The sequence below is a fragment of the Nicotiana attenuata genome, chromosome 7, assembly GCF_001879085.1.
Source record: "Nicotiana attenuata strain UT chromosome 7, NIATTr2, whole genome shotgun sequence".
Classification (NCBI taxonomy): Eukaryota; Viridiplantae; Streptophyta; class Magnoliopsida; order Solanales; family Solanaceae; genus Nicotiana; species Nicotiana attenuata.
Genome location: NC_031995.1, coordinates 86,210,654 through 86,225,769, shown reverse-complemented (window position 1 = coordinate 86,225,769; position 15,116 = coordinate 86,210,654).

The following is a 15,116-nucleotide window of genomic DNA, read 5'->3' as shown; positions in this document are numbered from 1 at the left end:
CAAGTCTACCTCTGTTTTAGTTATTAGCTTAATATATGTAGCTGTAACTTCATGTGTGTGAACATGTATAGATATTAAGTAGGACTGTTTGTATAATTAGGACTGTTTAAATATGAACACTTTGGGACTTATACGAGCTCAAGTTCTATGATTCATGATAAAGCTATATTCAGTGAAATCCTGTTCATTGTTAGTTCGTGTACGATCCCACAGCTTGTTGATAAATCTTGTNCAAACTTCATTTGTAGCCACTAGGGCCAAACTTATATCACCTGATAGCCTCAAAATAACCGCTTACAAGTAATAGCCTCAAAACTATAACAAAGGCTAGCAACTGAAAAAGTTGAAACTATACGCTCAACGCAAACGAAAAGGAAAGCAGTCGTAATCGATTTTGTATCCTAAATTCACGCGTTCAGTATGGGATCTTTAACCTCCAAACACTATAAAAGTCGCCCAATTATTCACATTGTGAAAAATATTCTAGGGTTTCTGAAGATTAAACCCAGAGAAGAGCTCCCAACAATTCACGCTGAAATTCAAAGTTTTTGCACAATTGTTGCCTACAATCAGCTTAATAGAGTTGAGATTTCGTTCTTAAATTGTGAAATTGATACAAAATCGACAAAATCAACTAATGTCTATGGAGATTGTGAATGTTAGAACTACCGTTCCAACTTTGATTCCGATTTTACTTCAACACAGTGGTGAATGGGTAAGTGAGAGTAAATTTGTTAATTTCCTTGTTAATGGCGTGTTGATCAATTCGGACTGTAGCTATGATTATTTTGTTGATGAGATATACAAGCAATTGGGTAGAGATCCAATTACAAGTGCAATGGAGATAAAATATACAGTGAAGGATGGCTATATAGCAATTCCAATATACAATGATATGAGTGTGCGCTTGTATATGGAGATGAAAAAGAAAAACCTGAATATCACTGAATATCCATTATGCATAACATTGAAAACTGTGTATTCAAGTGCTGAATGCTCATATTCAAGTTCATACTTGGGTGGCAACTTACTCGCAACAACTTCAGCTGGAAACTTACTCGCAACAACTTCAGTTGGTTTACAATGTCAGAACGTAGAAGAAGTACACGGAACTAATATTGTTGAGATGATGGATAATCATGTAAAGGAAGACAAAATTGAGATATTGAAGGGAAATTGTATAATAGACAATCCACAACATGAAGAAATTGCAGAAGGTCAGTTGTATTGGGACAAAGATACACTCATTAGTGTAATGAAGCACTACGCAATACGAGAAAAATGTCAATTTATAGTGGATAGATCATCTACAACAAGGTATGATTTCTACTTATGAGATTGCACTTCTCTATAATTTATGTATACAGATCTGTATAAAAAATGTATAATTATTGTATAGTGAGATTGCATATGTATACTGGTTGTTTATTTGAGACACAAGTGTAAAAATCTGAAGAAATGCATTATCATAACACTATATTTTAAATAGGTATTGTCTTATATGCGTGGATGAAAGTTGCAAATGGAGTCTTAGATCTTCAAGTCTACACAAATCAAATGTCTTCAAGGTTAAACGGTTCAATGATGTTCACACTTGCCCAGAGATGACTAGACTATTTTCACAACGTCATGCTACTTCGTCTGCCATTGCAAAAATGATTTGCAACAAATATGCCAATCCAAAAATAATATACACTCCGGCAGACATCATGAGCGACATGAAACAACAGTATGGGATTAGTATGAGTTACGTAAAAGCTTATAGAACAAAAGAAAAGACGTTTGAACTACTAAGAGGGATACCACGCGAATCTTATAGAAAACTGCCGGGTCACTTGTATATGATAAATATGACAAATCCCGGTTCTTTCACAATGTTACATAAATCAGAGGGCGGGCGCTTCATGTATGTTTTTGTCGCACTAAATGCATCAATCATAGGATGGAAATACTGTTACCCTATTGTAGTGGTTGATGGGACATTCCTCAAATCATCACACAGAGGAACAATGTTAACAGCTAGCGCACAAGACGCGGCAGGTGAATATGTTGCAGACTCGTATAATAATTATATATGGTATAGATAGTTCTTATCTGTGTATAACAAAAATAACATGTGGATGCTTTCTTATTTGCTTAACCAGGTAAAATTTTTCCACTAGCATACGCTGTTGTAGATTCTGAAAATGATGCTTCCTGGGAATGGTTTTTTGAAATGTTTAGACAGGCTTTTGGGGAAAGGGAAAGGATGTGCATCGTATCGGATCGTCATGCAAGCATATTGAGGGGTGCTTCGATTGTGTATCCAGAGGTATCTCACTGTGTATGCATCTTTCATCTTTGGAATAACATAAAGAAGCAGTTCAAGAAGAACCATGACCGGCTGAGGGAAGTATTTTTTGCAATGGCCAGAGCATACAAAATTGAAGATTTTAATCGCCTCATGCAAGATATGGACAGCATTGATAAGAGGGTAAGGGGTTACCTATTCCAAGTTGGTTATGAAAAGTGGTCTATAGTGCATTCCACTGTTAATAGATCCATGGTGATGACTTCAAATATTGCCGAGTCACTCAATGCAAGGAACAGAGAGGCAAGAGAGCTACCAATCATGAGTTTGCTAGATTACATGATGAATTTGGTTATGGAATGGAATAATACAAATAGAATGACTGCAATGAGTACATTTATTGGCGTAGGAAAAAAATATCATGAAGTACTGAAGGAAAATAGCTATTTGTCGCAGAAGATGACGGTAAATATTCTTTTATCATGTCTTACTTCATACGCCGGAGCAACATGCTTTGACAAAAATGCATTAATACTTGTCATATCCATGTTTTAGTTTTACTAATGATATCTATTTAAATTTAGGTGAGGCCTTCAACCGATTATGTATATGTAGTAATGGATGCTGAACAAAGGCGGAACATAGTCTGCATGCAAAAAAGAGAATGCTCGTGCAAACGATTTCAAGTGGATGAGATTCCGTGTCCACATGCTATGGCAGTATTGGACTACACACACATGGAAGCACCCAAATATTGTTCTGCCTATTACACCAAGGAATACTTCAAGAAGACATATGAAGTGCCAGTTAATCCACTTCCAGATGAAACTTCATGGGACCTTCCAACAGAGGTGTTAGATAATGTGGTCCTACCACCGATAGTGAAGAGCAAACCAGGAAGACCGACGAAGTCGCGATGCAAGGGACTTTATGAATATCTGTATACTGAAACTGTTACATGTGGACTGTGTGGAAAACAAGGACATAACAGAAGAACATGCAGGAATCCTCAAGACAACTAGTAGATGCTGCTACAGTGATTTAGTATTTTCTAACAGTTTTTCTTCTGAATATTACAATTGGAAAAATAATGAGATTTGCAATCAGATTCTCTATGATGTATGAATTAAGATTCTACTTTTTGTCATAATGAAAGTATTGGTGGAAGTTTTATTTCAAATACTATTATGGATGTCACTATACAAAAAAATATACAAAATAGATGACAATGTACAAAAAAGACTGTTACTATACAAAAATATACAAAATAGACTGTCACTATACAATTTATATGTAATATTTTGTTCCTATACAAAAAAAATACAAAATAAACTACAGCTATACAAAAAACATACAAAATAGATGTCACCATACAAAAACTATACAAAAAGAGGGATTACCAATTAAATATACAAAATAGAAATTGTATATTTATACAATTTACATACAATAGACTGTGACTATCCAAAAATTATACAGATAGATATCACTATACAAAATAGACTGTAGCTATACAGTTTATATACATTTAGCTGCCCCCAAAACATCGTTCACAAAACTTCCTGTAGCAACTTAGCAACACCAACTAAATTTGCAAAATCTGTCGAAAATGCAAAAGCTGTCGAAATAGATTAAACTGTATAAATTACAAAAATAAAACTGTAGAAAAGTCAAAACTACACAAAATCTGAAATTTTCATAATTTTACTATTAACTGAAAACTACACAACAAGTCGCAATTAAAAGTAATATTCAACATTAGCATTTCAAACATATTGTTCAAAGACATCCCAAACAAAAAGCATAAAACGTGATATAAGTATGCAACTGTATCCAATCATAGACAATATCAGAACCAAACTACTTCCATCTTAAAACTACATGTGAATTTTCTGTTAAACTATCCCAAACTACTTCATCTTGCCCTTCAACTTGCCATTTTTCTTGATATCCTTCAAAATTCCGTTATCACCAACATCATGCAACTTGCTATTTTTCTTGATATCCTTCAAAGTCTTGTCATCACAAACGGCATGCGTCTTGTCCTTTTTCTTGTTATCCTTCAAAGACTTGTCATCAACAACGGAATGCGACTTGCTCTTTTTCTTGTTATCCTTTTTTGTTTGATCCTTCAATCTACCAGTACACTCATCATCACTAGCTGCATGTCCTCTTTGTTTCTTCACTCCGTAATCCCATAGCAATATACCATATCGATTTCGTATCCCATCAATATCAATAGCTTTAGGAATACTGCTGCCTTAAATGATGTACTCAGCAAATGCAGCAACATAAACACCACAATCACTACATACAAGGTAGTACATAAACATTGAATAAAAGTTAGGATAATATCCAAATAGGAATTCATGTACAAAAAATGAATAAGAATCAGAAATATTCAATAATAATTTACGTGTTATCTTACGTTGGCAACCCATCAACGACATGAATCTCAAAAGGATCATTGGCGGGGAATCCCATAGGATTCTCCTTTGCGTCCCAAAAACCAATACGATGAAGGAAATATGGGAGCAACACTGAGTATGGCTCAACTGATCTCCGAACTGCACTATTCTGTCGCGCGCCACTCATGGAATCATATACATAAATGCACAGATCTTTGAATGACAATCTCGCCAATATCCAGTGCCACTTATCAGACAGATTTATAGGGAAAAGGACTTCATCAACAGTAGACCAAGGAAAATTACATCTTAAAAAATACCCAAGTATATACTCAGCAATTGGATCTGTTTCAGTAATCAAATTCATGTCTCTATTTTTCTCCAAAAACTCCTTGTACAAATTCGAAATCAAGCAGTTAAACCAACAGTCAGTAGTTGTGAATCTTACTGGAACATCAACACCGTACTTCCCTTTCATTCTCATGTAGTAAAAAATTACATCAATATGCTGAAAATGAAGAATATACACACATAGTCAGAAAATTACAGTATGAGAAAACTAAAAATGTATATCACCAGTTTATATTTTGCAGTTAAAGCGTTGACTTACTGAATCACACAAGGGTAGGCCGGGATATGCAAATGTGAAGAACCATTTTTTTTCTCCAATATCATCAACTCCAAATTCAAAGATTTTCTTTAGCTTATTGCTAGCCTCTGTATAAACACCATCCCTGATGAACCATGATAAAAAGATATGGTTCATAACACGAAAATAAACAAGAAAAAAAAAAGAAAAAAGAAAAAACTGAAACACAAAACTTACGGCGCATTAGTCCTTAAGCCTCTATTGATGAAAGTGTTCCACTTACACAATACTTTGAAGTCAACAGGATTGTCAACATTTCCCTGAAAAGGATACTTAATAGTCAAGATGGGCTTCTTTGACTTAGTTGGCTTATTTTCAACAACTTGGATGGTGCCACCAGAGTCAAATGTGTTCATGAATGGTGACTTCATGACCCCTGCTGGTTTCCTTTCTCTAGGGTTCATTTCAGGTGTGTCATGATCAACAACTATACGATCTTCCTGCATAGTAGCAATATTTTTCTCCTCTCCTAAATTACCATGTTCAATATTTTGATTGAAATACTTTTGGGTGATTGCAGTTATTTGAGCCTCAGCATCACTACTCCAGCTATTGTCCTCACCAACTTCCTCACAACTATTTTTACCAATTTGTACAGAATCATCCGCCAAACTCCCCATATTAGCAGTATTTTTGTCACAAAACTGCTGGGTGATTGCAGTGATTTCAGGCTCGGCATCCTCAATCCAGGCTTCGTCATCACCAACTCCTTCACTACTTTTACCATCTTGTATAGAATCCTTCACCACACCCTCTATAACATCAACAGTTTGCTCTAGACTTACCTCATTGTCAATATTTTTCTTTACAACTCTTCAATGCCAATATTTTTCTCCATAACTTCCTCACTACCAAAGTTATTCTCTGAAACGTTCTTATCATGATGGTCGTCATCTTTTCGATTACCCTGTTCAGAAAAAATCTACAAAAAGTTATAAAAGTATAGTAAAAGGTAAATATAACAAATAAGCATAGTCATGAGAATACCTTTGAAGCATCGCGTTCACCTAGAGCTTTAAAAACCTTTTCGAATGAGGAAATCATTAAGTTCTCCAAAGATGAAACCTTGTCGTTTACTTATAAAAGGAAAAGTGAAACCGAATATCAATTAAGTTATCAGAACTGCTGAAAGACAAAATAGAATTATACCTTCTTGATTTCACTTCTCAGAAGTTTCAGCTCTGTCTTGCTTTAATTCAAGTTACTGGGCAGTGGATCCGGATTCTCATTGTTGATAGATTGTGATTTCGCCTTATTTTTGGAGTGCTTCTTAGCATTTGTTTTAACTTCAGCCACGACTCCAGATTCAATATGAATCTCATTTTTATCTTCACAAACCGGAACAAAGTCATGCAATTGAAGCCTTGTTTGTTCATCATTTGTTGGGGAAATGTTGCCAAACACCAACTACAAATAAATAAATAAAAGTTAGCAATCATGATTTTCTTTTTTAAAAAAAAAAAGACAACTTATGTATCAGAAATGTATCATAAATGCATAATTAATGTACCAGAAATGTATCATAAATGTATCAAAAATGTATCATAAATGTATCAGAATGCATAATTAATGTATCAGAAATGTATCATAAATGTATCAGAATGCATAATTCATGTATCAGAAATGTATCAGAAATGCATAATATGTATCAGAAATGTATAATATATGTATCAGAAATGTATATTTTTTTACCTGATCTTGACTTAAAACAAAAATCTCTTTCCTCAACCTCTTAAACGTCACCTTCTTCTTTACTTGCTAGTTAAGTATGCGTGGAACAAGCTCTCTAATCCGGTAAGCGAGGTTTTTACGACTGTAGGGGCAGCATTCATAAAACCAACACTGGAATGCCAAAGGCAAACCACCATATCGGTACATCTCTCTCTTGCTACGAACCTTATCCTTCATTGACTCCAACGTAGCATTAAAAACTACTTTTCCCCAAGGGAAAGTCTCAAAATCACCAGATTCAACCAACAGAAAATCATTCTTTGTAATCAAATCATCATTCGTAATAGAAAACAGGAAACTGTGAATGAAATACAATACTGCAATCTTTAATGCATCCTCATCAGATTTCCACATCTTCTTTAAGAAACAGTCAGTTAACAATTTCTTAGACACTTTCGACATGCTTGGAAAGTACAATTCCGTTAACCGACTCGACTGCACAGATTCATAATCCTTATCGGGATCACCATTACACTTTAAACCTGTGATAATACAAAACTCTGCAAGTCCAAAGCGCAACTTGGTGCTATTCACTTTAATCCATAACTCATTATTTTTAGGTGACACTACTTCCCTAAGCAATAGTGAATGAATAAGTTGGTTCTGTATAAAAAATTCGGGCAAGTCCACAAAATAACCAAAACATGTTCTTCTAAACATCTCAATCTGCTGATCATCCAAATTATCTTTCAAATGTTTCACTATACTGCAGTTTGTATGCACACTAATACGGGTACTATAATGATCACCCAAAGGAACATAGTAATCCCAAAGCTGCAAACAACACAAAAATATAAATATATATAAGCTTCATAACAATCACAATCACGCACTTTAAACATTACTTATACAATATGTGGATAGATGATACACTTTATATACAAAAGTTGCACATTACTTATTGACTCGATACACATTATATACAATATGGAAAAGAATGATACATTTTATATACAAATCTGGAACATAACTGCTATATTGGTTATCTCAAATTTCTACATATTAAAATAAACTATCCGCACACAAGTCAAAGTTATATCATTAGAAAATACCTTCAAATCAGATGAACTAGAACATTTTTGATCATCATGAACTTTTCTCTTTTTTGATGGAACATCATCCCCATCACTTTTAGCCTTCCTTTTAAAACCTTTACCCTTATCCTTCACAATATCCTTTCCCACTATTTTAATCTTTCTTTTTGAACTTGTTCCTTTTTCAACAACTACATGCTGAGTAGTGTGTGACCTCGTTACTCTATCGCTGGGAGTCCCGCTATGAGAACGAGTCCTTCTATCAACAGGGTATTTTGCTTACCTTCACTAGGGGTATTTGGCTTACCTTCACTAGGGGTATTTTGCATTGATTCAACAGATTTATGGGCTGCATGCCCCAAATCGCACCCAAATTCTGGCAAATCTTCAAAATCGTCATCATCATTCCTAATGAAATTAGGGTCATGTTTCACTAATTGACCGGCTAATTTCAGAGAATTTGGAGATGCCTTCATCTTCCTTTTTTTCTTCTTCTTCATCAAAGACTTCTTTTCCCCCATTATAGAGACGAATATGAACAAAAATCGGAAAACCTAGAGTCGACTATGAACAAAAATCGGAAAACCAACTGAAATTTTGACTTACATTGAAACCAAGAGTAAAAATGTAGAAGGTGTGTTTGAGAAGAAAGGTGTTTTGAGAGAGCCGGGTTAACAGAGCGAGTTAAAAGGCGTGGGTGTTTTATGGATTATGGGCTAGTAGATGTAATAAGTTTGTGCCGGAGGGACATTGCGGGTCCAAGGGGAAAAACTTGGGCTATTAAAATTTTGAAGGGCTATACAGGGTAGTTTTCTCTTAGAATAATCAGACCCCAACTTTAGTGTCAATAAACTCTAAGTTGATGGGTAGAGTTGATAACATGGGCCTGGTCCACTGTGTCAGCCAGACTCGGTCCGTAATTTAGCAGGAGTGGGCTATGATTTAGAGTCCATTTAAGAATGAGATTAGCCCGGCTCAAGTAAGTCTGTGGCCCTTGAGGCTTGATCGAGGTTGCTAAAAATTTCAGGAATTTTTACCTCCTATAACAAAGGTTAACACCTTATTTATTTTAAATAAATATCATTTAAAAAATTTTTATTCTATAGATACCTTCTAAGGTTTATAGCAAAATATTTAATTTTGGTTACCTCCTAGCCCTAAGCCACTAAATACGCTAATCAGTTACACTATTTTCTTTCTCTCTCTACTTTAATACATCCCATTCTCTTCTCCCATCTCATTAAAATTTCCGATCTCCTCCTCCTTCCACCGGATTTGTGCAAAGCCTACTTCAGAAATTGCTCTGGCTCCCGCATCCGACTACTGCAATGGCATATTCCTACAGCTAGAAAACCCAGGGGATCGATGTTTTTCGTATTGTTAGAATTAAGAGAAACTTAATAAGTGTTTAAGGTTGAAACGTTGGCACATGAAGATCTGCTAGTGATGAGAAAAGATACGTGCAATCAAGTACAAACGCTTACTTCCTTTTCTTCCTTTTCGTAAATTATCCCTCAATAACATTTTGATGAACTAACTTGACTCCTACTGAGTTCAAGAAAATTTCTGTTTTGATGTAGAGGCCTCGTGAATACCGTCCATGCCAATTGAAAAACTTTCACTGCTGTATAAGGTGGCTCCACCAGCCTCGTGAATACCGTCCCTGCCAATTGAAAAAATTGAGATATGGATGTTGTAGGATGATTTTCTGTTAATATATGTCAATGTATTTTCATGTATTTCATTGTATTCATTGTCTTTTTTTTCATTGTAATTCAATGTATCTTGTTGTATTTCATTGTATTCACTGTCTTTTTTTCTCATTGTATTTCAATGTATCCCGCTATATTCTATGTATTTCATTGTATTCACTGTCTCGCTATATGCCATGAATGTATTCATAAGTTTTTTTTAATTAATATAATTTATGTATTCAGATGTATTATATAATTTATCTGAAGATTGCTATGTTTTTGGGGTATTTTTCGGTTGAGAATCTTTTTTATAACTGAAAATACAAAATTTGTGTGTTATAATTGAGTTTGTTGAGTTATATTATGAGTCTATTATGTTAAATGATTCACTTTCCCTTTTAAAAATAGTGTAATTCCCTATTTCACGCCGTGAATACAGTCGAATACAATAATCTGTCCAGCTGTAATCCCATGTTTCACTCCATAAATACAGTTGAATACACTCGAATACAACAACTGATTAGCTGGACTTCCTTGATTCACGCCTATTTTTGCTACTGTATTCATGAATACAATAGCTTAAATACATCAAATACATCTTCTAACAACATAAAAGGTATCTATAATCCGTAATATAGCAAATGTATAGATGGCTAATTACTACTAAAAGATAGTGCTTTATGAAAATTTCTCAAAATTTCAGGGGGCGTCCTATTTGGTCGTCCCCATTTAATATGTACCCGCTTTTTTAATAGATTTTTTCGTTTCTATACAATATTTAATTTACCAAAATTGTTCTAACTTTATATATTACCTGCCCTAAATAAGGATTACTTACAAATTATATATATTCCACCTAAAAGGCTCCCAATCCATTATTAGTACCTTCAATTAATGGATTTAGTTACATCCTTTTTCTTTTTTTTCTCTCCTCCCTCCCTCTTCTGTCCAGATCAAACTTATATTTAGATTATGACGTATGTATAACTGTTCCAACGTGATTATCGAATTGCTTTCAATTCGCCAGTATAATTTGTACTGCTTTCGAATTTGAGGCGGCATTCGATAATAAATCATTGTTTCAAGGGGTTTCATCATTTTATTTTGTCTTTGAATTTCCATGTGAATGTTTAATGATAATTCTTACTTTAAGATTTCTCTAACATCTAAAGTTGATAAGTCACCAATAAAGTATTACTAGACAGTTATTGATTGGCTAATTAAAACAAAAAGATAGCTAATGAAGTGTCTGTACTAAAAATCATGATATTGATCTTTGGGTTTTGACGTTGAAGTGTTGAGATATATCATTTTTGTGCATTGAATGATATTGCTTTTAATTATGAAAAATGCTTAACTGTTACTGCCTTTAAGCAATTTGGGGTCATTTTTTTTACTTTTATTTAAATAAAATAAAGGAATGTTATGAAATATTATTTTGTAGTGGATGTCTATAACTCCTAAAGAAGTTACTCCCACTACTCTTCTCCATTATGTAAATAACTCCCACTACTTCTCACCATTATAGTTGTAACTCCCACACCTCCATGACCTCCCCATGATCTTCCTCCATGATCTCAAATGTTTAATGTCATGTTTATGGTATTCTTTTATATGCCTCTATGTAATCCTATAAATAGAGGATTTTGGCATCACATTGTATACACTTGAATACATGGAAGAAATAGATTCTCTCCTCTCTTTCTCCCTACATTGTTGTCTATCTTCTTGTTTTATATTATTACTTTGAGCTTAGTTTCTTAACACGTTATCAGCACGAAGCTTTAATCAACCTAGAAGATATGAATGGTCGACAACCTTGAACCAATTTGGTTGAACCAATGGAAATATGGGCATTATTACGTATGCCATATTAATGTTTAGTTTGCCTCTATTGTCCAGTGTGACGACCCGGCCCGTCGTCACATAAGTTACCGCTCCGTTTTCCCCATTTTTATGCTTCTTCATGTTTCGTTATCGGTATGTGGTGTGTTAGAGTTGATTCGGATTGGTTTTGATAAGAAATGAGACACTTAGTCTCTTTAAGGAAGGCTTAAGTTGGAAAAGTCAACCAGACGTTGACTTATGAGTTATAGGGCTTGGATGTGATTTTCGGTGATTCGGTTAGCTTCGGGAGGTGATTTGTGACTTAGGAGTGCGATCGGAATTGAATTTGGAGGTCCGGTGTAGAATTAGGTTTGAATTGGCGAAGTTAGTATTTTGGCGAATTCCGGTTGGCAGGTGAGATTTTGATCCGAGGGTCGGAATGGAATTCTGAGAGTTGCTGTAGCTTCGATATGCGATTTGTGATGTGTGTGCAAAATTTCAGGTCATTCGGACGTCGTTGGGTTAGGTTTTTGATCGAATGCGTGTTTCGGAAGTTCTTGAAGAACTTAGGCTTGAATCCGATCTGAATTGATGATTTCAGTGTTGTTAGGTATGTTTTGATGATTGGAACAAGTTTGGATGATGTTTTGGGATATGTTGGTGCCTTTGGTTGAGGTCCCGGGGACCTCGGGGTGATTTCGGAGGGCTTAACGGAGGTTTTGAAGTTGGAAGTTATTGCAGATTTTTGCCCAGCTGTAGCAGACCTTCGCGTTCGCAGCCTCAGGAGCGTGTTCGCGATGAGGAGTTGTGCAGACCATCGCGTTCGCGAGGGCTGCTTCGCGTTCACGTAGAAGGGGCCTGGGGCCCTGCCTGGTTTGTGCATCGCGTTCGCGGTTGGTTGAACGCGTTCGCGTAAGAGGATGAGCTGGAGCATCGCGTTCGCGGACCTCGAGTCGCGTTCGCGTAGAGGTAATTTATGGTCAACGGAATTTGTTCATTGCGAACGCGGGGGTGTTGACCGCGTTCGCATAAGGTAAAACCTGGGCATCCAGAGGGGCTTTTTATATTATTTCATCCGCGACCCCATTCATTATTTCCTCCATTGTTGACCACCTTAAGAGCTTTTTGGTAGAAATTGAAGAGGATTTTGACGGGAATCGATTGGAGGTAAGTCTCGTGACCTTGAAACGTCATTTTTTTTTTTAAGAATCAACCTTTAATTCTTGGAAATTTGGGTAAAAATTGGAAGAACTAGAGCTTGGTTTTTGAAATGAAAATTTGGGATTTGAAAGGGCATTTGAACTCCGATTTTGATGATTTTGATATGTATAGACTCGTGGCGAGACGAGGAATCCGGAGATGTGAATTTCGTAATTTTTCGAGAAGTGGGCCCGGGGCTCGGGTTTTGCCAACTTCGTAATTTTTGATATTTTTTGAGTCTTTTCGATTGGGTTACGACCCATTAGCCTATTGTGATGTATTTCTTGTGGTTTTGATCAGATTCGACGCGCGAGGAGGTCGATTCGAGGGGAAAAGGCATAGTGAGCTAGACTTTGACCGGCTAGCGGTGAGTAATGATTTTAAATGATGTTCTGAAGGTTTGAAAACCCCGGACTTGCACAACTTGGTGCTATGTTGAGATGAGACGCGCTCCATGACGAGCGCGGGGTCATTTACTATTGGGGACTGTGACTTGGTCCAGCCCGAATGATATTTTACCGCATATTAGCAATGACTTGTTGTTTTCACTATGATTTGGGCTTATTGCCATATTTGGGGCTTATTGCCGAGTGTTTGACTCTTTATGAACTAGCATCACTGTTTTCCTCAATGTTCGAAATATTATTTGAACTCAGTCCATGTGAGTTACACTGTTTCTTGAACTCAGCCATATTTACTCAAAATTGGAGTTTTAAACTGATATTTGAACTATTGTTCGAGCTGAGTATTATTGCTTTACTGTTGCCCGAGGGGCTGTTGATTATTTCTGGACTGATTGAGGCCGAGGGCCTTATGTGAGGGCATGATGCGTGAGGTGAGGAGGCTTTCAGGCCTCGTATTGATACTGTCAAGGCTTTCAGGCCTTGTTGATAGCGCTTGGGCTGTAGGAGCCCCTCCGGAGTCTGCACACCCACAGTGAGCGCGGGTATCTAGAGTGATTAAATATTGAACAGTGGTAACAATGACTGTTATACGCGTTTGGTCAGGTAACAATGACCGACCAGTCAGGTAACAATGACTGACCAGTGGTAATAATGGCACTGTAATGCGCGTTTGGTCAGGTAACAATGGCTGACCGGTCAGGTAACAATGGCTGACCATACTTGAGCATACTTGTTTTTTTTATTGTTTTCAAAGAGATTTTCTTGTTATATTTCACTGGTTTCTACCGTTTATTTTATGTTGCTGCTTGAGATAGCATTATTTGTGCCCTTGTGAGATTTTATGTTCTCAGTCGTTATTTAATTTTATTACTCACTGGGTCGGAGTACTCACATTACTTCCTGCACCATGTGTGCAGAGGCAGGCACAGCTGAGTTCATACCTGAGCACTGATTTCCTTCCAGACCAGGCGGACTAGGAGAGACGAGGTAGCTGTCGACGTCCACAGCCCCGTTTCTTCCTTATCATCTGCATATTTTATTCATCTTCAGACTATGTTTCCAGACTTGTAGTATTTTCATCAACTCTGTAGAAGTTCGTGACTTGTGACACCCCGATCATCGGGCTGAGTTGGGATGGTTTTTCCCCGTTATGTTACGTTTATTTCCGCACTTATGATTAATCAGTATCTATAGTTTAAATCTGTTTATGCTAAGAAATTTTCAAAAGTAGTGTTGATTGTTCTGTCGGCTGGCCTTGTCTTCACGAGAGGCGCCATCACGACCGGGTGGGAATTGGGGCGTGACAAGTTGGTATCAGAGCCTAGGTTACTTGGCCTCATGAGTCATGAGCAGGTTTAGTAGAGTCTCGCAGATCGGTACGGAGACGTCTGTATTTATCCTCGAGAGGCTGCGGAACCTTTAGGAAAACTTCACATTCTTGAAATCCTTGTCGTGCGACTTTGTTGAATCTAAGAACTAAACTTCTGTGTTCTATCCTCTCGCAGATGGCGAGGACCCGCGCTACAGGACGAGGCGGACGACCACCGGTACTACCTACTGAGGGCACTAGAGGCCGTGGACGCGGTCGTGGTCGTGGTAGGGGCAGAGCCGCGAGGGCAGCACCTGTTGCTCCGGCTCAGGATCAGGCCCCAGCTGCAGACATTCCAGCAGCACCTGTACAGGCACCGGCAGTGCCCATTGTGATTCCGGGTCTCCAGGAGACCTTTGCTCAGATACTATCAGTTTGCACTGGCCTAGCCCAGGTAGTTTCAGCCACTGCTACAGCGGCTACCTCTCAGGCCGGGGGAGGCAGTCAGACCCCCGCCGCTCACACACCGGAGCAGGTTATGCAGGGTTTATAGACACCGGGAGCAGCTCC